The 24,926-nt window shown below is 52.8% G+C and overlaps 2 long non-coding RNA genes across 2 annotated transcripts; one reads left to right on the top strand and one right to left on the bottom strand.

The window, feature by feature from the left end:
• Positions 1-316: 316 nt before the first annotated feature.
• LOC144615837 (uncharacterized) lies at positions 317-5,828 on the bottom strand. The gene is made up of 3 exons (XR_013554451.2): positions 5,611-5,828; positions 4,336-4,546; positions 317-950 (listed from the first exon to the last, which is right to left on the bottom strand). It is a non-coding gene; the product is annotated as an uncharacterized LOC144615837 (long non-coding RNA).
• A 467-nt stretch (positions 5,829-6,295) lies between these two features.
• LOC132688384 (uncharacterized) lies at positions 6,296-16,280 on the top strand. The gene is made up of 3 exons (XR_009614514.3): positions 6,296-6,647; positions 7,651-7,712; positions 16,021-16,280. It is a non-coding gene; the product is annotated as an uncharacterized LOC132688384 (long non-coding RNA).
• The last annotated feature ends 8,646 nt before the right edge of the window (positions 16,281-24,926 follow it).

Below are 24,926 nucleotides of genomic sequence, written 5' to 3'. Positions count from 1 at the left end.
CCTTGATGTCATCTCTGCAGTGGTCATAAGCCAGGACTATCACTTGACATAGACTAGGCTTCTTGGCTTTGTGTTTCCCGAAAACTGGATAAACGTACTGTTCATGTCCTAACATAAAACTGTTCACGAAAGTGAGTGAACAGGATTAGCAAGACTCTCCAAGGAAAACCCTAATTCTGCACCAGGGCTTCCGGGGACAGCTGTCCAGGCTGCACCGGGGTCTCTGGGGACAGTCGTCCAAGCTGCATGGGGATCTCCGGGGACAGCTGTCCAAGCACATGAAAATCAGCCAAACTACATTACCATTTGGCCCAGGTGGAAAAGAAGTAGACCTATCAGGAGGGAGATGTATCAAAAAGGTACATCAACTCTTGGAGGTCTGTGATTTGGAGCGCTTTAACTACACCCATCTCTGGCTGTGAAAAACCAGGCAGGTTATACAGGGAAACACATGGCCCAGCAACACACAAGTGTATGTGTCACAACAGTAAACCCGGTGAGGTTTATGCTAACTCGGTCCAAGTCAAGAGTCTTCAAATAATATGAAAATGTCACGTGGAAGCACAGGAATTGAGAGCAGCTGCATGTGTAACATCTGGGAGAACTACCTGGGGACCAGCTGAATGTCACACAGAGTGACCAACGACCCTGGAGGCAAACAGGAGGACTGGGGTGTCCCTAGGAAAATGTGCCAGGCACAGGTGCACTGAAAAAAACTGTTCTTGTATCTTATATGCAGAAAGCTTGTAGGGTTCCCTATTTTTACCTTCATTTAGTTGAATGCTTCATTCCACAAATAAACTGAGTCCCGAGGCACTTCATTTCCAGAACCAAGGATCCACAGGAGAACCACATCGTTCTCTGAGGCTCCTTCACTGAGTCCAAAAGTTGGAGTCCCTACTGCCAGCGCCCGGGACCAGTTACCAGGGGAAGTGATGTCCACAGGTGATCTGTTGGAAAAGTGAGACACGGTAACTCTTGAATGCGGGGTTTATGTTAGGATGAGACTTCCCTCAACAACTATAATAACTATATAACCCAATGACTATATAATAATTATAATTATAATAACTACAAATACTCATTTACCAGAGTGTGATAAATATTGTTACAGAAATAAACGTTACAGAAAATAAAAGAAAATAAAGGATGCGTTAAAGCTTGGGGTTTGAGCCTGGGGTTGGGAGAGGTCTCGAAGTGAAGCCAGGACCAGACCCACAGAGAGGAGGGGGAGGGCCGGTGGCACCCGGGAGCCTGAGCCAGTGCCCTGCTCCTCTGGGGCCGAGGGACCGAGGAACCGAGGGACCGAGGGGAAAGCGTGCGCAGTCAGACAACTTAGAATCTAGACGTCATTTTTCTTGACAGAAGGGAGGAACAGCTAAAGATTTGGGCTTTGTGCCTTGGATAGGAAGAGGACTGGAATCCCCTGGGTGGGGGATGGCGAGGCCACAGTGAGGACACCTCGTTTGTGGCCACGCCACACCCACACGGATGTTAAAGATCACAGATATACCTGAACGTGACCAATAACCTAACCTACAGGAGGTATTTCTGAGAGGCCCATACGTTTTCCACTTCTGAAAGTAGGGGGAAGTGCCGAGTTCATCCTCATCAAAATCCAGCCATCCTGGATTCGCAGAGGCCCGCGTTCTAGGTGGCATGTGCGGGTGGCGCGGGCGAGTCTCCCTGCAGGAAGTGGCCCTTCTGCCCCGGCAGACCCAGGCCGGCCATCCGCTCCGAGCTGGCAGGCTGCGCCCGGGGAAACGTGCAGCGAGGGCAGCGTCTGGAGCCAGGCTCCGGTGAGCCCTGCCCTCGGCTCCCGGAGGCCTCTCTGTCCTGGCCGGGCCGGCCCTGGCCCCAGGCGCGCGGAGCTGGACCCGGTCCCTCCGGGGGGCGGTTGCCGGCTCGTCTCCGCAATGACGGCGGGTCCCTGCTCCTCTGCCTGCCTCCGGGGGGCCCCCCCCGGCATCCTCCCCAGAGGCCGGGCGGCCTCACGCCACCACCCCCCTTACTTCCTCCTAGGCCCCGACCCGGACGCAGCTTCCGTGAGGCCAGGCCTCTCCCGGCCCCTCTGCTGCGGGCGTGTGACGGGCACGCACTGACCATTCTCGGGGACGTTCCGTGAAACTACCTCCTGCTCTTTCTGAAAGCCCACATGGGTCCCCTCCAAGGCCTCCTTCCGTCAAATCTCAACTCACGGCCGGCCCTTGTGACGTGCCGAGCGTCTCCCGGATTCTTGCGTGGAAGTCCTAACACCTGTTCCCCAGGCGTCGGGTCTGCAAGAGCTAATTAAGATGGTGGCGTCAGGAGGTGGGCCCTGCGTGACCTCGCATTTGCTCCATTCCGGGTAATTTGCAAAAGGAGCGCTTCTCTGCCACGTGACTGTGGGGTCGGGACCGCTCTCACTGCGGCCTGTTGTGGGTGTGCTCAGCCGGGACGACGGAAAAGGGGGGGGGGGGAGGAAGGGGAGGGGGAGGGGTAAGGGGAGGGGGAGGGGGAGGGGGAGGAGGAGGCGGGCGAGGAAGGCTGTGTTCAGGGGAAGCAGATCCTGGAGGCCCAGCCCTGCCGCATGCCCGCCCAGGTCTGGCTCCAGCCTCTCGGAAAGCACAAGCGGGAGTCCTGCTCCCAGTTCGCTGGCCCCGCGAACCCCAAGCAGCCTCAGTCCCGGTGCGAGAAGTGTCGCTGAGAGGTAGCGAAGACGCGGGTTCCATGCCTGGTGTCGGGCCCTCGTGGACGTTTCGTCCGGGGGGTGCCCGAAGGCGACATGAATCTTGTGCTGGAAAAACAGCCAACGCCTCTCCGGGTGTGGACCGGCCTGGTTGCAGAGGCGCAGGGCTGATGGCTTCGTTTGCACTCGGCTGACCGTCTCGGGGGGATCAATGCCCCAGCACAGGCCCTGCTCGCGGTGTTGCGGGAGCACGTTATCCTTCTTTGTCCTCGTGGGGCTTTCTTCAAGGGCACTTATACAGGGAGCTCCTTAACTTCAGCTAGCACAGGAGGAGGGCGCACTGATCCCATACACCGACTTCTGGCCCCAAACACTGCACACTTGTCTGTGGGTCACCTGTGAAACCGAGGCTGCGTGTCTGAGCTGGACTCTGTAGCCGTCCAGGGCTGTGGAGGTGAAGTCGTAGGGGGTGAAAATGAGGCTTCGAGGCAGAGGAACAGATGTGCCTCTGCTGCTCCCTGTCCCCGGCGCCACCCACAGGGCAGACACGCCACCTGGACCGGATGTGGCACGGCCCAGAAGGGGGCCTGGGGTCTGACGCTGGAGTCCGGACTTGGAAAACAGAGAGCCCAGGGCCGACCGCGTTGGGCGTGCAAGGATGTGGTTGTGTCCTCAGATTCCTTTGGATGGATCTCCTGGCGAAGTGACGTCAGCTTCGAAAATCAGGGGTGCAGGGGGAGGAGGCAGGAGGGAGGGAAAAGGAAGAGGGGAAGGAGGAGGTGTAGGAGGAGCAAAGTTAGGAGGGAGGGAGCCCGAATCTGAGGGGACATGGGGGCTGCGAGGGTGTGGGGAGGAGGGGGGCGGGAGGGAGGAAGACCGTGCTGCTCCCCTAGTCCCAGAGCTTGCCCAGCAGGAGTAAGACTGGCAATGGGATTCCAAGTTGGGAGGCCTGGGCTTAAATCCCAGTCACTGTGCCCGTCAGTTGTCAGGCGACAAAAGACACAGAACTGGTTGAACTTCCCGCCAGGTGCCTGTACTAGTGTCTCAGTGTCCACGTCTGTCTGCATCCATCCAGTCACCTAATCGGCCCTCGATCATCTGTTATCTATCATCTATCTGTCATCTCTCACCTGTCAATCATCTATCATCTGTCATCTCTCATCTGTCTATCCTCTATTGATCATCTGTCTGTCATCTCTCAATCATCTGTCAGGGACTTCGGGCTGTATCTGTAGGAGGCACAATTTCTCCATGGTCAGTAAAAATGTCAGGGAAACATACATGACTCCACTGCGCAGGGCTGAGCAGAACCACTGCCTTTATTATATATCTTGTCCTGTAATACTTTGCGTGTGAACATTTTGTTTCCCCATAACGACTGTGACTCTTGAGGTACGAATCGGGCTTTCTTTGCCTCATTTCTCTGACAGGCACCAGCGTGCATATGTGGCTTTTGGTTGAAGGGTCTTTTAAAATATATCTGAAGTTCATTTGCAGGAAAAGGATCTGCAAGCACCAAGCCCCAGAAGATCCCTCACCCCCACAAAGACTAGTTTTGAACGTCAGAAGATATTTTCCTTCACAGATAACAAAACCATTGCCATGTTTTTTCACTTTGCCTAAGTAACCTAAACACCCTCATCCCCAATGCCAAGAAGGACACTTACCAGTCGCTGTTTCGATGAAAGCGGAACAAGTAGGTAACTACATATATGACGAGGACCCCGTGCTGCACTGCGTGACAAGAATGCAGGTTCCGGCTCCTGTCACGGTCCGTGATGACTCAGCTCTCTCCACAGTTCCAGTTAATGACCCGCTAATAAAACGGCTGCAGTCTTGCCTGAGAAATATGTTGCCAGCTGATTCATGTTTTTATACCTACAAAGATAAATGTCATGCTGTACTAATGGAAAGAGAGATTACTCGTATTTATGAGATTTTTTTTTTCCAGGAAAAAAGAACTTTTCAAAATGCTTTCAAGAACCATGTTGAATTCACTATATTTTTTCATAAGTAGAAATCATGGCCCAAAGTAGACATCCACTGATTGCATCGCGTATTTTCCATGAAATACTGCTAGTTTCACAGGACAAAAGAAGGTCCAGAGCCTGTTTTGAAATATGCATCCTCCATAGTTAGAGATAAATTGAAAGGTTAATCATACTGGTTTTTCATGAAGAATTGTTACAATAATGTTCTGGGTGGTTTCAGGGAAAATAATTCCGCGATTGTTGAAATCTATGCACTTCAGCATTGTGTGAGTATTTCTTAGAACAAGTTAAAACAAACTCTAAGCTCTAAGAGAAAAACTGAGGAATTTTATGCCCAAACTCCTGAAATCCATACTCATATGGCACACTTCAGTGACAGTGAGGACTTCTAATGTTTTGTGAAAATACTAACAGAATAAATGTTCACCATATTTTCATTGTAAGTTGTAAAAGACATTTTTACCAAATCATTATATTCCTTACAAAATTAAAAAAACCCCTCTCATCATTAGGTTTAAAAGAAAGCCACTTGGCAGTGTCTACTGAGTAATCCTTTATTTCTTTCCCATTTTCCCTTGTGCAAAGATGCCGTGGAATCCTGTTACGGGACAACTTGGAAGGTATTTTCAGATGACCGAATATTTCATGTTTGTCCAGAGGAGGTAGAACAGTGTTATTACCCCCCGTCCAGACAACACTTTGGAAAGGCTTACTACCCTGCAAACAAGGACGACAGAAGAGGACGTCACCCAGCAGGGGTTTTCAGGAACACGGGACGGGCCATCGACACAGAGCAAGCCAGCGAGCTAATGGAGAAGGGGTGCAAGCAGATTAGAATTTCATCAAGAAATACGATCCTTGCAATTAGTGAGCGCTTGCCCTGTGCTAGAGCTCCGTGCACGGCAGCTCGTGTGTTAGGTACCTGAGTGTGAATATACCCAAATGTGTTACCTGAGTGTGAATATACCCAAACCGTGTTGCACGCACGAGGGGTGAGGGGGCGGCAGAAGGCTTGTGGTCAGCCGGGTGGGTGGTGCTACAGCGTCGGGAAGATGACGTCAGCCGTCAGTGGGTGGGTGGCGCCGTGGCCTCAGGAAGGTGACGTCAGCGGTCAGCGGGTGGGTGGCGCCGTGGCCTCAGGAAGGTGACCTCAGCGGTCATTGGGTGGGTGGCGCCGTGGCCTCAGGAAGGTGACGTCAGTGGTCATTGGGTGGGTGGCGCCGTGGCCTCAGGAAGGTGACGTCAGCGGTCAGCGGGTGGGTGGTGCCGTGGCCTCAGGATGGTGACCTCAGCGGTCAGCGGGTAGGCAGCGCTACAGGGTCGGGAAGGTGACTTCAGCTGTCAGTGGGTGGGCCTCGGGAAGGTAACGTCATTGGTCAGCGGTGGGTGGCGCCCTGGCCCCGGGAAGGTGACATCGGCGGTCAGCGGGCAGGCGGTGCTACAGCGTCGGGAAGGTGACGTCAGCGGTCAGCCGGATGGGTGGGCGGTGCTACAGCATCCGGGAGGGGACGTCAGTGGTCAGCGGGTAGACGGCACTGCAGCGTCGGGAAGGTGACGTCTGCGGTCAGCGGGTGGGCGGTGCCACGGCATCAGGAAGTGACGTCAGCTGCTGTAAGGGCAAGCCCGCCCCGCGCGGTGGCCTCCGGCCGCGGAAGCCGCGTCACCCTCTGTGCGCCGCATGGCTGGCCTGCTCGGTGGCCTGGCCACTCCGTGCACGGGGAGAGGTGACACGGATTTGCTGACTCGGTGGCCTCACCGCCGCCCACCAGAAGCGCACCGGTGTCCTTTTCTCCCTCCCCCACAAAGGGAAACCCGGTCTGCTCTTGTCTAAGGCAGACGCCCTCAGCCCAGCTGCGGCACCCCGCCCATCCCGGGGTCATGCGCCACCACGTGCCACCCGGTCAGCGGCCCGGGATGAGGCCCCCTGCTCGCCGGCCTCTGACTCCAAAAGCAAGTTTCTGCCCCTTGGCAGGCAGAGGAAGGGCTGGGTAAGTGATAAAAACTCCCAGAACACAGAACAGGCACAGAGGTCCTTTGGGGCGGGGGCGGGGAGGCGCCGCCGGCACCGCGGACACGCACGTTCACACTGGGCCCCGACTGGGCCACGGAGACCTAAGCAGCGAGGAAGGACCCCCAACGCTTACCCTGCCCAGAGCCTCAGCAGATGACCATCAGACGCCGTCCGACGTCCTGGCAAGAAAGCGTTTTTGGGGGGGTTGGGGGGGGGCGAGCCAGGCAAGTTGCACACTAAGTCTCGACAGCAGACCCAGAGCTCCTCTTCTCTTTTCACGTGAAATTCACCGGGAAGAAGAGTTCTGCCTCCGGGTGGCCACACTGGGTGCGAGAGGGCAGAGCTGCAGTGATTTCTGCGGTGAAACCGCCTCCCTTCTGCAGCCTCGCGGCCCCCGGGCTCCCGTCCTCGTGCAGGGTAGACACGGGTCAGTCACACACTGACTACACCATCCGCGTCCATGAATGACAAGACTTCATTCTTGAGCCCGTGGTAGCGTCTGAGGGGGACGTCACCTTACCAAAACTCAACTTTGATGATTACTGTCTTCCTTTTTCCTAAAGTTTTCTTAATCCAACATTCTACCCCGAGGATTTGCTCCCACAGCCACCGCAGGGGCCCAGAGTGACATCATTCCTTCTCTCTGTCTGGGGCCAGCCCTCTGCTGCCTGACTTCTGGCACCCGAGGACACCGATTTCAAATATTCTGTCCCATTTTCTGGATGTTTATGTCCCAAGATGAAGCTTGGCCCAGTCACTCCATGTAGCTGGTAGCAGAGGTCTGTGTCTGCTACTTTTCAGATGAGAAAGCCCTGATGTTTTAGTTTCTTTTCATAAAGACGTTTTTAGACAAATCTTTTAAATAGAATGAATAAACCAATGAACAATCTGGTCTTTCCATTTATAAAAATACATACATTATAGATCCTAAGATTTTCATTTGTCACCTATTTTACTCTAAACACAGATGGTTCTTGCAGATAAAGCCACATGCCTGCCCGAATGGAATGCCCCATCCTGGCGTGTTCATCAGGGATGAAAGGTAGTAAGTTTTTCTCTATTTTTTTTGAGGAAGGGGAGGGAGAAACAATAATGCAGGTGATTTCTTATCTAAGTTTTAAGGAAACCTACAGCACAGCCTTGGCCTCAATAAAATGTGTGTGCACACGTGTGTATGTATGTACACACGTGTGTGCACAGGTGTGAGTGTACATACGTGTGCTTTGTGGGCACGTGTGTGCATGTGCATGCGTATGCACGTGTATGTGTGCTGAATGCACGTATATGCCTGCACGTGTGTGCACGTGTGTGTGCGTGTGTGTGTGGGGGGTGTTGGGTGGGTTTTCATTTGTTTGCTGCGTTTTTCTCCACTATCAAAGTTTGTCGTTGAAACGTGTTACGGTCTGAATGTTCGCATCCCCCAAATCCGTGTGTTGAAATCCTAGTGCCCTGGGTGCTGGTGGTTGGAGGTGGGGCCATGGGATCAGGTCAGGAGGCTCCACCCTCCCGGGAGCCCTCTCACCGCCCCTCCCATGCAGACATGGTGAGGACTCTGGGGAAGGATCCTCACCCAGCAGGGGTGTTCCAACCCGGGCCCCCCAGCCTCCAGCACTGAGACGTGAATGTCTAGTCTGTATCTGACCGGGGGTGTGGTAGTTTGTCGTGCACCTGAGTGGGCTAAGACAAAACACAGTGTGTGGTTGCAGCCTTAAAACTCCAGATATTTCTACTAGGAGGATTGAAGTTTCTAAAAATGGCACATGTATAACAGGGGGCAGCTCCCTGTTGTGTTTTTCTCTCATCACATAAATTTCTCAGGCTGCCTTCCAGAACTCCCTGCAGCCAGTGGGTAACTCGTGTCACACAGCGTTGGGTGTGTACAGGTTGTCAGGGTTCCTCCGAGCCTTCAGTGTATATTGTCCTCACTGGATTCAGTGCAGCAACAGACTGCCCATCTGCCGTTTGTAATGACTTCTTTCACTGGCTCATGACCTTAAAGGTCAAGAAGAGAGGACGACACAGTTATTGATGTGTGTGTAATATAGTTTATGCTCTAAATGAAGTGTGTAGGCTACATATGTGAATAGAGGTGTGGGAAAATAAATGTTCTATTTTGACTTGGATTTTCTTAAAAAAGAAAATTCAGTATTAAAAATATTTTTACAACGGATCCTAGAAATATTTGTTGCATAAGTAACAAATTTGTATCTAAATATGGTTTCATTGGAAAAACAATGTGAAATATTTTTGGCTTACATTTTCGCTCAAGGTTTTGATAAGAACACGTACTATCATTATCACTTCAAAAGTTTTATGTGAAGATTCTGAAGATGACAGGTGGATTTCAGAGGAAGGTATTTTTAGACAAGTGAACAAAGTTCAGCTGAAAATGTAATGCAGAAACAGAATTAGTAGAGTCATTCTGCAGTTAATCCAAGTGTGTTTTAGAAGCACTTTGTCACATTAAACACAGCCTTTAGAGTCGTGTTTGAGTCTGTTGGAAGTTGTTCCTTCAGGTGTTCCAAGCGCCCATGTCCCGGGCACCTTGAACGATGCGCTCTGTGCACTGGAGTCATTCCTACTGCTCTGTCACCAAAGCCAGCACTGCACACCTGCTTTAAGAAGCACACCGTTGCTTTCCCTGTTTCGCCTCTCACTGGAATTCTTGGGTCACCTCGCCCCAAACCTCCAGCCTCGGCTGACGAGTAGATGTTTTCCTGCTCATCCTGTCCAGCGTGTGGGACCCCGGGTTCCCAGTCCCGCGGTGGGCACTGAGGTTACGGGGTTAAGACATTATGGCCCGTGATCTCCAGGTGTGTGCTCACGTGCCACGATGGGACAGCTGTGTGAGGAGCTGAGTCCTGAGCACATCGGCCCGGGAGGGGGTGTGGTGAACACTCACGGGGGTGCTTCTTGGGCTCACTCATGGCTGGTCCTTCTCTCCTTGTGGGTGCGGGAAGGACAGCACCTCAGTCTGTCCGGGGAGTGACAGACTAGAATTTCTGAATATTTACCTTGGCCAGCCGGTAAGTTTTACGTGGGTGGGAAAGTGCTTATTGTTCCCAACCGCTGTGTACCTGGCACCAGGCCCCGCGCCCACAGTGGGCACTGAAGGTGTTGTGGTGTTTGCTCTACCGATGGGCGTTTGTGTGGACTCCAGTGTTTCTCCATCACAAACAGTATGGCGTCCTGCCTCAGTAGTGTCTGCGTGTGACGATCTCTGCGGGGATCACACACGTGGGTTCGTGGAGTCAGCGCCTCTGCAAGGTTCTTCCCGCACGTTGACCAAACCACGTTGACCGATTTGTGCATCTGCCTCGGCGTGCAAAAGTGCCCGTTTGTGCACATCTTTACACCTGTTCATGTGGGCAAATCCTAGGCCCGTGAAATAACATCACATGGTTCTTTTGAGTTCTGTTTTATGCAAAACGTTAGCGAGGCTGACCACCTTTCCAGAGGATTAACTGTGCGTTTCCTTATTACAAACTACCGTGTTCTGTGCGTTGTCCATGGTTCAATGAGTCGACTCTTTCTTGTTGCTATTATTATGAGCTGAACTTTGTCCCCGTGAAAATCACATGTAGAAGTGGGCCCCCCAGTACCTCAGAATGGAGACAGGGTCTTCAAAGAGGCAAGTGAGTTAAATCAGGCTGTTTGGGGGCCCAATCAACATGACTGGGGTCACTATAAGGAAAGGAGACCGGGACACAGACAGACACGTCTCCATGTGAATGAAGACAGTCGTCCACAAGCCAAAGAAGGAGGCCTCAGAAGGAACCAGTCCTACCTGGATCTTGGAGTTTCAGCCTCCAAACTGTGAGAAAATAAATTCTGTTTTTTTATGCCCCTGGTCTGCTGCCCGGCCAACGAACATGCTGTGCAAGTGGGGTTTCAGCACAAGCTGGTGATACTTTGATGTATGTTGTAAGTATTCTCACTTAATGTCTACTTTGGTGGTATCTTCTTTTTTATGGAATTTATTTTTAAATAGCTCATTTTTTAAGGTATTTATTTTGAGAGAGGGAGAGGGACAGAGAGAGAGAGAGAGAGAGAGAGAGAGAATCCCAAGCAGGCTCTGTGCTGTCAGCACAGAGCCCAACATGTGGCTTGAACCCACGACTGTGAGATTATGACCTGAGCCGAAATCAAGAGTCCGACGCTTAACTGACTGAGCCGCCAGGCCCCCCCTAAATAGCTCATTTTATCCCCTTGTTCTGTGTGACAACTCTGTCATACATCCATACACTATTGTTACATCTGTCTAGGTCATCTGTGTCCTTTTGCTGACCACCTGTTCCTTTTCTTATCCATGACATATTGTGTAAGTTGACAGGCCACTTATAATTCCTGCTGTTTGTAGGGAATCTTCTGTCTGACTCTTGGTCTCCCGAAGCTTTGGCCTCCAGCCACCATACCTCCATACAGATATTAAGTTCAGTTGAAGCATTCTTTCAGCATCTTGTTGGAATTTTGATGGAAAACGCATCTTATCATTAGATTAATTTAGGGACCATTGATATATGGACTGTGTTATGTCTTCTCATCTATACCCATTGTGTACATCCCCATATATTCAGGGTTTTTGTCTTTGAGAACTTTAAACTCTTTTCTCTCTAAAGTTTTTGTACATCTTATATTAATATCATCATTTGATAACTGAGTATTTTATTCTAGTATAAGTGGAATCTTTTTTCCATGAATATTCTTTTTTTATTATTATTATTATTTTTTCAATGTTTATTTATTTCTGAGACAGAGAGAGACAGAGTGCGAGTGGAGGAGGGGCAGAGAGAGGGAGACACAGAATCCAAAGCAGGCTCCAGGCTCCGAGCTGTCAGCACAGAGCCCGATGCGGGGCTCGAACTCATGGACTGCGAGATCATGACCTGAGCCGAAGTCGGAAGCTCAACCGACTGAGCCACCCAGGCGCCCCTCCGTGAATATTCTAATTGTTACCGTTGAAAATAAATACAATGGCTTTTTTTAAAGTTTATCTAGTTTGAAAGAGACAGAGACCGCATAAGTGGGGGAGGGGCACAGGGAGAGGAAGGGAGAGAAAATCCCAAGCAGGCTCCTCCCTCTCAGCACAGAGCCCTACACGGGGCTCAAACTCATGACCATGAGATTATCACCTGAGCTGAAATCAAGAGTCTGATGCTTCCACAACTGAGCCACCCAGGCACCCCCTTCCTAACGAATGGGTAAGTACCCAGTACGTACTCTCTAACGAATGTTTATGTATACAGTAAGTACTCACTCATGACTGCTTAGGTAGCCAGTGGGTAGTCACTGCAGGCACACCATCACACAGCACACCTCTAGAACTTACGAATCTTGCAGAACTGAAGGTTCACGCCCTCCGAACCACATCTCCCCCGCCCTCCCCACTTCCTGGCGCCCACCATTCTGCTCCCTGCTTCTGCAGGTCTGAGGACTCCAGGGACCCGTGTAAGTGTAATCACGCAAGATGTGCCCTTCTCGGCCCATTTCACCAGCATGACGCCCTCCAGCTTCATCCGTGCTGTTGCCCATGGCAGGGTTGCCTTCACTGTACAGGAGAAGTTACGCCCGTGTGCACACACACCACGTGCTCTTTATCCGTCCCCCCTTGGTGGACATTATGTGGCTTCCGTGGTTTCAGTTCTCGTGGACAGGCATTGTCCAGGCGTGGCCTTTTTAGGCTAAAGTAGCCTTGTATTGTCTTATGAATAGCTGCTCATATGCTATTTGTTATAAACCTCCTTTCATTTTAAAATCTTTCTTTAAAAACTGGTTATAATGATGATAAAAGTGGTATCATTTGAAGGGTTTTAGTCTAACGGTACTTTCAGTCTTCAATATTGATTTTGCTTTCGGCTGTATGCCTCCTGCTCATCACTTGTTTTTACCCATTTTACTTCTGCAGTTCCACTGTTGTCTCTTCAAGCCAGCCTTCTCTGTTGCTGTCTAATCCATGGTATTGTCATTTTGTATTTTATCTGTCCTCCGAAGCATCGCCTTGTATTTAATGTTGTTGAGAATGCAGAAAGCACCGTTGGCTGGAATTCATTACTATCTCTGCAGTACCAATCCGGGCATTTGTAAATGATAAGCTGTAGCTCCCTGAAAGTCAAGCCATGTGAGTTTTTCCAAATTTATATCCTGATAATGGTGTTTCATTCTGTGTGGTTGGGAGTTGGATAAATGCTGTATGAATTTACTCGCAGCCACAAACAGTTCTTCCCTGACCTTCCTTCCTGTGTCACATTCTTCTTTTTTTTAATATGAAATTTATTGTCAAATTGGTTTCCATACAACACCCAGTGCTCATCCCAACAGGTGCCCTCTTCAGTACCCACTGCTAAATTACTTTTGTTTTCCTTTATTCCCTGTAATTGTGGCTAACATTTCTGAGTGATCGCTTTGTGCTCGACAAGACTCTGAGCGTTTTGTAGCTTGATGAGGAGATGTGAGAGCAAACCCAGAAAGACCAGGTGCTTTGCCCAAACCAACTCAGTAACTTCAAGAGGTGGGATCGAACCCAGGCATTTAGAGCAAAGCCCACAAGTTAGCCAACACGTCTTAAGATTCCTTTGCTTATAAGATGTGGCTAGAATATTAAAAAATAAAGAGAACGCGAGGATAACTAATCATGGCAAAAATGGAAATAAAAACCAGTGATAATAACATTATCACTCAGAAGTATTTTTGGAAGTGCTGCTTTGATTTGGTAGAGAAGTGGAATCTCGATATTCAACGTGTAATGAGAACTCACTATTCAACCCACACGGATGTACAACCGTCTCATTAATCTGCAGGCCTGTATGGCGTTAGAATTCTTTCAAATGAAAATGAAGTATTAACTGAGAATGAAAAGAAATCAGTGTCTTTCTCTGAAAGCAGGGACTGCTCAAACCTTTAAAAAATACGGTTTTGTACGTTTTCTGATACAAACTGCCATTTTCAGGAACTCGGTGCCGATGCAACATTTGACCAAACAATCTCACAAATGACTATTCAGAGCTCACCGTGCGCTAAGCCTTTTATGTGGACTTTACATCTGTTTTCAATGAAAAAGTCAAGGCTCAGAAAGTTCAAATCTAAATGCCAAGGTCACGCAGCCAGTGGATGATGATTCTCAAACCCAGCCTGAATCTCATGCTCACATCCTTGCACACCACACAGCTTTTCACGGATTGTAAGTTCCAGAATTCGCTCCCGCTCTACTTTCTAGAGCTGTCTGTGATGTGGCTGCTTTGGTGACCTGAGATGATTCCTATGGGTTCCTGAGGCTGACCACAGACCCTGAATCGGGGCTCCTGGGCCCATCCAGCATCTCCTGAAGGGACGGTGATGCTCATGTGCTACCAGCATTGAGGGGGTGGAGGTGCTCACACGCCCTGGGCATCGGTGGACACAGCACTTCCCGAGAGCGAGGCAGGAAGGACCAAGTGTCAGCCACTCTTCACCGTGGTGGGAAGCACACTGGCCGCAGAGTCGGAGAAGGGCCGGATCCAAAGCAGCCGCTGCCAGCAAAGCGGGCTCAGTGTGAGAGCCCCCGTCGTGCGTGTACCCAGAGCACGGTTGCACCCACTGTGCTGAGCGCGCCGTGTGGGGACCCACCTGGGCTGAGCCTCCGGGTCATGGGAACAGGAGTTTCTGTTTCTGTGTGTAACGGCTAGGGGTCAGCTGGGGCTGCAAGCTAGCCTCAAGGGAGATGTCATATGTTTTCAGTAAAAGGTGTGTGTGTGTGGGGGGGTGGGTGGGTGGGTGTGGGGGTGTGTGTGTAATAAACTCTTGGAAGCTGAGAACCACATTATGCTCTCGTATTCAGTACTTTGCCTTGTTGTTTTGTTGATTGTTTCCTTCTCTGTGCGGAAGATTTTTCTTTGGACGACATCCCAATAGTTTAATTTTGCTTTTGTTTCCCTTGCCTCAGGGGCCAGATCCAAAACACCCTATGATGTCACTCATAGGTGGAATTTAAGAAACAAAAGCAAATGAACAACAAAAAGAGAAACCAAAAAATAGATTCTTCACTATAGAGAACAAAGTGATGGTTACCAGTGGGGAGGGGTTTGGGAGGTGGGGGGAATAAGGATGATGAGCCCTGAGTCACATGTAGAACTGTTGGGTCAGCGTATTGTGCGTCCAAAACCAATTCGACACTGCATGTTAGCTATGCTGGGATTAAAAATTTTTTTAAATGGTTATTCATGTTTTGAGAGAGAGAGAGAGAGAGACAAAGCATGAGCAGGGGAGGGGCAGAGAGAGAGGGAGACACAGAATCCAATGCAGACTCCAGGGTCTGAGCTGTCAGCACAGAGCCCGACACAAGGCTTGAACTCATGAACTGTGAGATCATGATCTGAACCGAAGTCAGATGCTTAACCAACTGAACCCCCAGGTGCCTATACTGGAATTTTTAAAAACTTGAAGGAAAAAGAGTCACATCACGAAAGCAGAACAGTTCTCATCTGAAACATTCAGCATGAAGGCAGCTTCTAAAATCAAAGGAAAACTGCAGCTGTGGGGTTCCCGTAGGACCAGGCAGCGTGGTCCCATATCTTCCACTTTCTAATTAGCTGCAGAACACCCAAGTTCATCCATAGAAATAGTCTCCTAAAGTAGAGATATTTTTCTAATAAGTTGAGACACAAGATGTTAAAGCCACATTAAAATCTATAATTAATAAAGGTACCGTGAGCTGAATTTCAGTAAAGGCGTTGACTCCACTTCTGAGTTATAAATTAGGAGGTCAAAAGTTTTTCATGAATTAAACTCCAAGAGGGGAAAGTGACATTGGGAGTACATATTTCAGAATCGTTTATGTCGCCTAAACATTGCCCATTTCTATTTGCTACAGAAAAATTAGTGTGTCAGGTATGATTACTGAGGAAGCAGAAGCCAATGTCATTTCCTCCCGGCCAGCGGGGGCCGAGCGTCCTGCAAGCCGGGGGCCTGTTTCAGTCACGAAGTCTCTAATATACATCTCCTCAAACATTGCTTGTCCTTTAAACAGCGGGCTTGTTCTTTGAACTGAAATAATTAGCATATAAAGGGCAAGTCTTCTGTTTAAAGGAACTTAACGCATTTCAGATGACGTCCCCTAGAAATGACCTTGGTTCCACGATGCCTTCAAATCAGGGTGTCTCTGCCAGGATGCGCTTTGCTCTTGAGATAAAGGCAAGGCGTTGCTCAGATGTGGAGGAAACCTTCGGGTGATCCCGGCCTAAAGACTCACGAGTGTGTTTTTAATCAAAATCACAAGGAACGCTGTTACTGTTTTATTGTACTGATCTGCAGAACTCTAATAATGACCTAAATTAATTTTGCTAAACTTTTGATTCTCAGTTTTCCATTTATTTCAGTGTTTCAGAATGCTCTTTTGCCTTTCTGCACAAGGGGAGAGCACAGCCTTGACGGCCGTCGGGGCCTGTGGCTCTCCTCATCAGCATCAGTCCGTGTCGGCCCAGGCCCCGCGCACCTGCCTGTGACCTTGGGCACCTGGCTTCCTGCCCCCAGCCTTCAGCATCAAGCAGATGTAAAATTCATGTCCACAAAGACGATGATGTTTTTGAGGTTTAAATGAGTGAATGATTGCTACAAATAAAGAGAACTAATACAAATAATAACAGGCAGATTCTAATCCTTTCCTGTGCCTTTGTCGTCAGGTCTTGGAGCCTAGGATATCAGGCAAGCTGTGTTCATCTTCCGTGAACTCCACAGATTGGCCCCTGCACACAAGCTTGGCTTTCCAGATGCGGGTCGTGGGCCCGTGATGCTGCGGGGACCGGGCGCCGGGATACGGGACGATGAGGGTCGTGGGCCCGTGATGCTGGGGGGACCGGGCGCCGGGATGTGGTGGTGTTTGTTCTCTGCACTTCCCGTGTCTCGTCGGGTGGTTTGGTGTCTTACTTCAGAGACTCATTTTGCCCCATTCTCTCCTCCTGCTCCAACCACACGCGTGTCCCTGGGTGTCTGGGCCTCTGTCCTCTTCATTCTTCTGCATCTGGAAAGTTCCTATTGACCTCCCGTCGGGCTCCCCGATTCTTTCCTGGGATGTGTCAAGTCAGCTCCTGAGGGCACCGAAGGTACTTCTTTTGTGTCACCGTGTTTTGAGCCCTGGTGTCCCTCCCTCTCCCCCCCGCCCCCGTGTGTATACATATGGCACTCATCTGCCTGATGACGACCCCCTTGGCATCACAGTCTGTCCCTTTTTCCCACTAGAGACCCTCACGCGTGCGTCACGCTTGCACCCCGTGCCTCGTACGGTCACTCCGACTGTGTCCTCTGGCTCTGGTTCTCATGATCGCTGTGTGTCTTTGGAGTGTGGCTTCTCCTGCCCTTCGGCTCGCCTGATTCGTTCTTGTTGGACGTCACATGCGTGGAGCAGGGCCGTGGGCTCAGGGCGTTGTGCTGTGTGGCTGGAGCTCTGTCATCTCAGCCCCGGGGCCTGTGCTTTGCTCCCCACACTCTGCGTCCTGCCACCTCCGATTGACCCTCTGTCCCCACGCTGAGGGGCTGGTCTGTAACCTTCTGACTGACCCTGCCTTCCCGCAGGCTGCGTGTTGGGGGGTGTTTCTGTGCCCCTCCAGGAGACCCCAGCCCCCATTCCCCCGCCAGCCACAGCGTCCCCCTTCTATTGCTGTCCCCCATGGACATTTTACCCCCTTTGCTTCTCCCCAGGGAGGGAGAGGTTTCTGTGTCTCCTCGGGTAAGCTCTGTCCCCTGGGATGCTGTAGACACGGTCTGGGGGGCCGCTCCGTGTCCTGTCCCCCGTCCCAACCCTTTTGGAGCCACAAGGCCACGAGAGCTTGGCCCAGTGCGGTGGCCCATCCGCATCACTGGTACTGTTCCTACCCCTCGTGGTTTCTGCGGCCGGTGAGTAGCCCTCAGCTGCTGTCCCCCTCTGGTCTCGGGGTGTGCTTGCCCCGTGGCCCTGGTCCTCTGACGGTTGACACTTGTCCCCCAGAACCGGGATGTGGGGGCTGCACTGATGGACTAGATGTGCAGAGTCCCCATTTTCACGGGGCCTGACAGCGGAGAGCTAAGAGGGAAGAAAAGTCAGCGAGTGGCTCACGATGAGTTAAGGCTGTGATAGGACGTGCTACCCGTGGGAAACGGTGGAAATTGAAGATCCCCAGGCAGCGTCTGCCGTAGGCAGTTTCTGGGGGAGGCTAAGCTGAGCCGTGAGGGACAGACAGACCTGGTGCAGCGAGGGGGCTGCAGGGGGAGAGAGGGAGCTGTTCTGCTGCACAGCCGCTGGCGGCTGGAGGCGGATTCTCGTGTAAAGTCCTCGCGCAGGGACTCGTCTGATGACCCTGTTATGGGCCGAATGGTGTCCTCTAACTTCGGTTTCTGAAGTCCCCAGCACCTCAGAATATGGCTGCGTTTGGAGATGGGGCCTTTAAAGAGGTGACTGAGGTTAAGCGAGGTCATCAGGCTGGACCCTGGTCCCATCTGACTGGTGTCCTCAGGGGAGACGTCTGGACACAGGCAAGGGGTCGGTCGCCAGGCAAGGGTGAGGGCGGTTGCCCACAAGCCAAGTGGAGAGGCTTCAGGGGAGACCAGACCCGCGGCCTCCAGAACCGGGAGGGCCGCTGGATGAGCCACTGGACGTGGGCACGGTGGACGTGGCGCTTGGGAAGTCCCGTCGTCCGGCCAGGACTCCCGAGCCGGCTGGAGTGTGGCCTCTGGCATTGCCTGAGCCTCTGGTGCCGACCCTGGCTGGTTCAGGAGCCCGACGGGGGCACCGTCAACTGTGCAGAGACCCTCGCGCCCAGGTGTGTGGGGTGTGGACGGCAGGGAGTGGGGGGAGGCAGAGGCCCGAGCCCAGGAAGCCTCCCCCCCGGCCGCTGAGATTGGTCAGGAGGTGTGGATGGTCCTGCCCGCGCTCCTGCTGGCCCCTGAGTGTCGGGTTTGTGGGTCTTCATTTTCCTGTGAAATGCGACTGTGTTTGGTAAAATGTACACTTTATGCTGCTCTCAGAGTTATTTACTTCCAGGAAGAGGCAGCAAGGTCCTGCAGCAGGACTGTATTGAAGGGGTCTGATAGGAGGCCTGGGAAGGTCACGTCCTTCCGTCAGCCTGGTGGGCTTCCCTGGGGCCAGGTGAGCCCTAGGTGGGAGGGGTGCGGCGGGGGCACTCCGGGGGGCGTTGGCGCGAAATCTTTTCAGACCAGCGGGTGTGACAACCACTCCTCAGTAGGAGAGTCCTATGTCCCCTCACCCTGGGTGAGGAGTGTGCCGGTCTCAGGGGAATCCAAAATTCAGCAGAGATGAGTCCTTCCGACAGAAACCAGGCGTGAGGGCACCGCGCTCACAGGGGTGAGGAGTGACATGAGCTGCACTCGCAGGGGTGAGGGGTGATGGGCACTGCACTCAGAGGGGTGAAGGGCACCACACTCACAGGGGAGGAGTGACGGACACTGCACTCACAGGGGTGAGGCGTGACATGCGCTGCGCTTGCAGGGGTGAGGGATGAAGGGCGCTGCACTCGCAGGGGTGAGGCCTGACAGGCTCTCTGCTCACAGGGGTGAGGAGTGACGGGCGCCGCACTCGCAGGGGTGAGGGGTGAAGGGCCCTGCTCCCAGGGGTGAGGGTGAAGGGTGCTGCACTTGTAGGGGTGAGGAATGACAGGCTCTGTGCTTGCAGGGGTGAGGGGCAAAGCGCTCCCCACTTGCAGGGGTGAGGGGTGAGGGGCTCTGTGCTTGCAGGGGTGAGGGGAGAAGGGGTCCCCACTTGCAGGGTGAGGAGTGACAGGCACCACACTCGCAGGGGTGAGGAGTGAAGGGTTGGGGTGACGGGTGCCCTGGAGTCCCTCCGGCTCCTGCCGTGGGACCCAGAACGCTGCCTCTTGGAGGCGCCGGGCCACGCAGGGCTCCTTAGGACCGGGGCTCCCGCCTGCAGGCACCGTGGGGGGTGCTGAGTGCTCGGTTCCTCTGTCCCTCCCAAAAGTGTACGAACTGTAACAGCTGGCACAGAATGTGGCTCGTGAACCCAAAACCATCACTGGGCTGGACGTGAAAACGTGTGAAGTTCCCACAGTGCCCCGGGCACCCCTGCAAGCCTCCCCCTGCGCCCTCTTGCTGCGTGGTCTCCAGAAGGCGGAGGGCGTACAGGTCTGGGTCGCCGTGAGGGAACGCCGCGTGCTTCCTGTGGGATGACCGTGGGGTTACACAAGGCAGCGTGTGCGCCCTCCGGACTCCGCGTGCCTGCTGACGTTTCCTTCTCCACGCGTTTCAATCTCGCCCAAGCGTCTACACTCTGCTGCACGCGGTCTGTCCTGGCACCTGCTCCCGCAGATTTTCCTCTGCCTTGGAAGGCTGATCCCAGCCTCACCTGCCTTACGAGGAGTCGCAGTGTTTGCTGTCCCGCCCGGTGCGACTCAGCGCCTGAGCTACAGGACAGCGTTACCGCTGGGGACTCAGCTAGTGAAATCTCCCATTTTGCAGATGAGGAGCCTGAGGCCGGGGAAGGACAGGGACACCCAAGGTCACAGGGCTATAACACCTTGTGTGCACACGTGGGCTCGGCGGCCCTCTGTGCCTCGCCCCTGCACCAGGGCCGAGCCCAGGGGGACACTGCTCGCCGGGTCAGCCTGAAATCTGCACAGCACGGGTTCCCCGGAGGTGTCGGGCTGGAGTCCCTGGGGAGACACATACCCCCACCTACGTCTGGGAGCTCGTGTCCTCAAGGGGCAATTCGCAGGGTGGAGTCTGATCCACACACAGAGGAAATTCAAGTCAGTAAACACGGCCCGAAACCTTCTCACTGGATGGAGCTCCTCCAGAGGCATCTCAGAGACTAGCCGGTGACACCCGCCTTGGGACAGTCAGGCAGCCGTCACAGAGAGGCCGGTGACACCCGCCGTGGGGTGACACCTGCCTGGGGTGGTCTCTGGGTGGGGCTGGGGTGGGGCCCTGGGGGGTCCCTGGGGTGGTCCCTGGGTGGGGGACCTGGGGTGGGGGGCCAGCTTCATGGCCCTTCAGCTGTGCTGGGAGGGAGATGCCAGCATCCCAGCCTGAGTCAGCCGCCACTTTCCAAGGGCTGACCTGAAGGTGGCCGTATTTCAGTCGTTGGCATGTTTCTGTCTCCGTGAGAAGCGGCCCGCCCCTCTGCCCAGGGTTGGGGGCAGGGGTGGGACGTCTTTGCCAGTTTCAGGGCACAGTGTGTGCATCGGCCCCAGGTCAGGGAGGAGGGCGGGACTGGGCCAGGCTGGGCCATGACCACTAGATGCTCGGTGGAAGTTGAAAAAAGCCACTCACTGTTGCTTGAGCTCCTACTGTATCCCAGGCCACGTATACAGTGGCCAGCAGCACAGATGCCTGTCTTGGGGGAGCTGCGTGGTGAATGAAGGGCGGTTAAATAAAACCAGCTGTTAATAAAGAGACTAGACCAGGAAGGGTCTCCCAGGTGTGGCCTCTGCCATCGGAGGCCATGGGTCGGCTGTTCAGGGACGAGGAGAGGGGACCCGGGCCAATGCGTGGGTCCTGAGTGCCCCCTGATGGCAGCAAACTCAGTTTGCAACCAAGGAGCGACCCCAGGACCCAGCACAACCCAGCGGTCAGGCAGGCTCTCCTGATGGACACGCTCCGGGCACGAACCTGTGCCCAGGTTTAGAAGTTCATGTGCACAGAATGGAGACTCCCCAGTATCTCTGTCGTCATCAGGGGAAGTAACACTTAGAAGGCTCATGACAATGAAAATTTGTACCTGTTGGTGTTGAAATCATCATGAGGTACAAGCTGAAACATTAATGGAAAATCAACACCAAAATTAAGTCCTTCAAACCCCAATGCATAGGGGCATCTCATTACACAGAAATCTGTGTCTGAAAAGCATACAGAATCCTGGGGCACGTGAGCTTAGAAATCGGGACCATATTTGTAGATGAGAAATAGAAACCATGATTTCTTTAAAAATTACTAAAATTTAAAATATCAACATGGAGAGAGATTTTATCTAAGAAATTTTCAGACATTTAAGCTGTTTGTGGTTTTTGTATGAGTAAAGAATTCTTTTGACTAATTCTCAGTGCTCATATTTCCAGTAATATGCTTACACATTTTGCTAATGAAAGTCAAACTGCATTTATGAATATGAATTATTAACATTGATACATAGTAGCTAATTTTCAAGATACTGTGGGAAAACACCATAAAGTTGTATTAAATATTCATATAATCGTTGTGATAATTAATCCGTAAAGCAATTATAATTAAAATGGAAGTATCTTGTCTTATAAATAACCAAATAAAATATAACTTTATTTTTTTTAACATCTTTATTTATTTTTGAGAGACAGAAAGAGACAGAGTGTGAGCAGGGGAGAGGCAGAGAGGGAGACACAGAATCCGAAACAGCACAGAGCCCGACGCGAGGCTTGAACTCACGGACCTCAAGATCGTGACCTGAGCTGAAGTCAGACGCTCAACCGACTGAGCCCCCCAGGTGCCCCTAAGTACAACTTTAAAAGGCAGAAGGCATCACTTGGGTATTCGAGCTACGAAGGCAAAGTCTCAGTCACCCCCACGGGCCAAGATACCAAGAGTAAAAGAACCGTCTCCCGCATGCAGAGTTTCCTGCTCGGGAACGACACAGGGAGTGGCTGTTTCTGCAGGGGGATGACTGTACTGGCAGCCAGTGCTGGACGTGGTCACACCCTGCGCCCTGCTCCGTTTTGGAGCCTGGTCGTACTTGTCACCGTCCGAGTGAGGAAGCCAGGCGGTCAGGGTCGGCTCAGCACAGCACCCACAGGACTCGGCGCGAGCAGAGACGCTCTGAGGGCCGTTGCCGGCTGTTCAGACGGGCCCAGGCTTGAGGAAGCCCCGGGGGGCTCTGCCCTCGGCCTGGCAGGTCCTTCTCTGGAAAGTAGGAGGAGTTGACGGGGAGCGAAGGGCAGAGGGTAAACTGAGGGTGCGCGTGAGTCGGAGATGCCCCCCGCGTCGGTCCAGGCGGCCGCGCAAAGGCACCTGCCCACCTTCCAGAGCTGCATCCGGTGCAGCCTGCAGGGGGCGAGGACAGGGCACAGAAGACCGCGGACTGTGCTCTCTGCCCGCCTGCTCGTCCCCCGGATCCGCCGACACCGAGAGCACGGCCACCGGAGCACAGACAAGCTGGTTGTTTGTTGTGGCCTTTCCCCCTCCTCCTCTTTCCCGTTCAGAATTCCCAGGGATCTGGGATTAAAACGCTGGGATTGGGATTCTGGTGAAGGAGGAAAGCCGTTACGACATTGGCGCAGGGAACCGTGTTTTGTGGCTAAGTGAACATGTTGTCCTACTTCGCGGATGAGCTCAGCCTCACAGAGACCGATGGCCACGCGGGTGGTGTGGCCGCCTTAGTGCTTCCTGTCACCCAGCAGAACGGTGGGAGTGTGTCAGTGACAGGCAGAGTGTGGAAACAGAAGCAGCCGGTGTCCGCGGGCAACAGAAGCCACTCCGGTCACTTTAAACAGAAGGGCCGTGCTTCCAAGGATGAGGTGGTTTCCCCGATGGCCGCGTCGGAGGCGGCGGCTGGAGCGGATGAGCCTCGCGCCCCCGGCTCAGCCCCAGGATGCTCGGGGTGGTCCGGAGCTCGCGGCTGCCCACACGTCCCCCCGCAGCACCCGGAGGCACGTGCACAGTGCCGGCTCGGTAAGTGGGAGCGGGGCCGACGGGGCCAAGGGGCAGCTCGTGATGGTGAGTGAGGCCTGGCTTGCGCCCGGCATCGCTCAGTCCTCGTGGTTTTCAGAAGACGGTCGTGTGTTATGATCAATACAGACTCGGAAAACTTCAGACATGGTCCTCGGTGGAATCCGACCGGCTGGGCATTAACTAGCTCGTTTGGGCCATTTTCAGAACAAACTGATTTCTAGACATTCCACATTTGAACTTGGGTTTTTCATGTACCCTTTTCTCTTTTCCCCAGCGAATTAGTTCTCACCGTGGCCGCCCCCCAGGCTCCCAGCCGAGCTCCGTCCCCGAGCGCCTGTGAGCAAGGAGCTGTCGGTTCATCCGGGAAAGCAGATTGCCGCGAACAGATAAAGCACTTAGCGGGGGGTGCTGACCCCAGGATGTTGAGCTGGCTTCCTTCTAACACGGAGAACCGAAAGAAGGTTCTAGCTAATTAGCACCAGTGACCACCGAGGCTCCTTCTGGAACTATGGGGGCTTCTCCACAATTAAGCAGCTGGAAACGGTCCCCGTCCGGCAGCCTGGACTTGTGTTTCTGTCGACCTCTACACGTGTGTGACTGTGAATCCGAGGTGAAGCAGAGACTGTGAAGAAATACCTGAAACGTTTAATCTGGTGAGTAAATAGATCATAGGAGACATGTGCTCAGGTTAAATTATATGTACCTTCTCTTTGATTGTGAGGGTACCGGGGCCCTTAGTCAGGATTAGCTTGGGAGCCACTTTACACAAGAATACTTTGTGCTTGAAAAAAAAAATTCTACCTCTTAGAATGCAATTGGGAAAAATCAGTTTACGTGCCCACATAAAGAAGGACGTTTGTGAGCCATTTACCTGGTCATGGAGTGGTTTTCTTAAAAGCTGGTTTACAGCCATATTTGTAACTGTTTTTTCTTTGATGAAATGTTTTTCTGTAATGTCATTTGGGAGTGTCCGTGAAGGCTGGCCGTATTGATGAAAGTCCCCGCACACAAACAAGGAAATCCGTGTGGTTGTAACTCTGGCACAGATGGAAAGAAATACCCTTCCTTCCTCCACTGCTGGAACTGAAATGCCTTTGTGAGAAGTCTCCAAGGTCCAAGGGTGACGTAGTTAACCTTTAACGGAGGCAGCATCTGGAACGGATGCTCTCGGTGTTCAGGTATGTTCCTGCAGACGAAGAGCGTCCCAGGTGGGACCTGACTGAGTTGAAGGAGGGCGTTTTAAGGATGAGGGAGGTTCTGTGTGGGTGCATCGGGGGACGGATGAGGAAGCTGCTAAGGGCTTGAGGCCCAGGGATAAGGGCCAGCGATCCCACCCCACTGCCCCTCCCCTGGCCGCTTCCCGCCTGGGTCTGGCAGGCCTGGAATGATCCCCACATCAGTAACCACGGTATCAGGGCCCCTCTCCGTGCCTCCAGCCTGGCCCCATCCTTCTTCTCATTCTGCAGTTAGTACTGCCCCCTCCGGACACCTTCCCGACTTCCCGACTCCTTCTCCCCCGTCCCTGTGCCGCCTGTAAGACGGGGCACCTGGCTGCCACAGTACTCACCAGCTCAGGCCGTGAGGATCTTCCGGGGTCAGGCACGTAGGTCCTGGGCACCTGAGGGTGAGAACCTGAGATTGG

This window comes from Panthera onca, chromosome A3 (genome assembly GCF_046562875.1).
Source record: "Panthera onca isolate mPanOnc1 chromosome A3, mPanOnc1 haplotype 2, whole genome shotgun sequence".
NCBI lineage: Eukaryota > Metazoa > Chordata > Mammalia > Carnivora > Felidae > Panthera > Panthera onca.
This window is presented reverse-complemented; position numbering and strand designations above follow the sequence as displayed.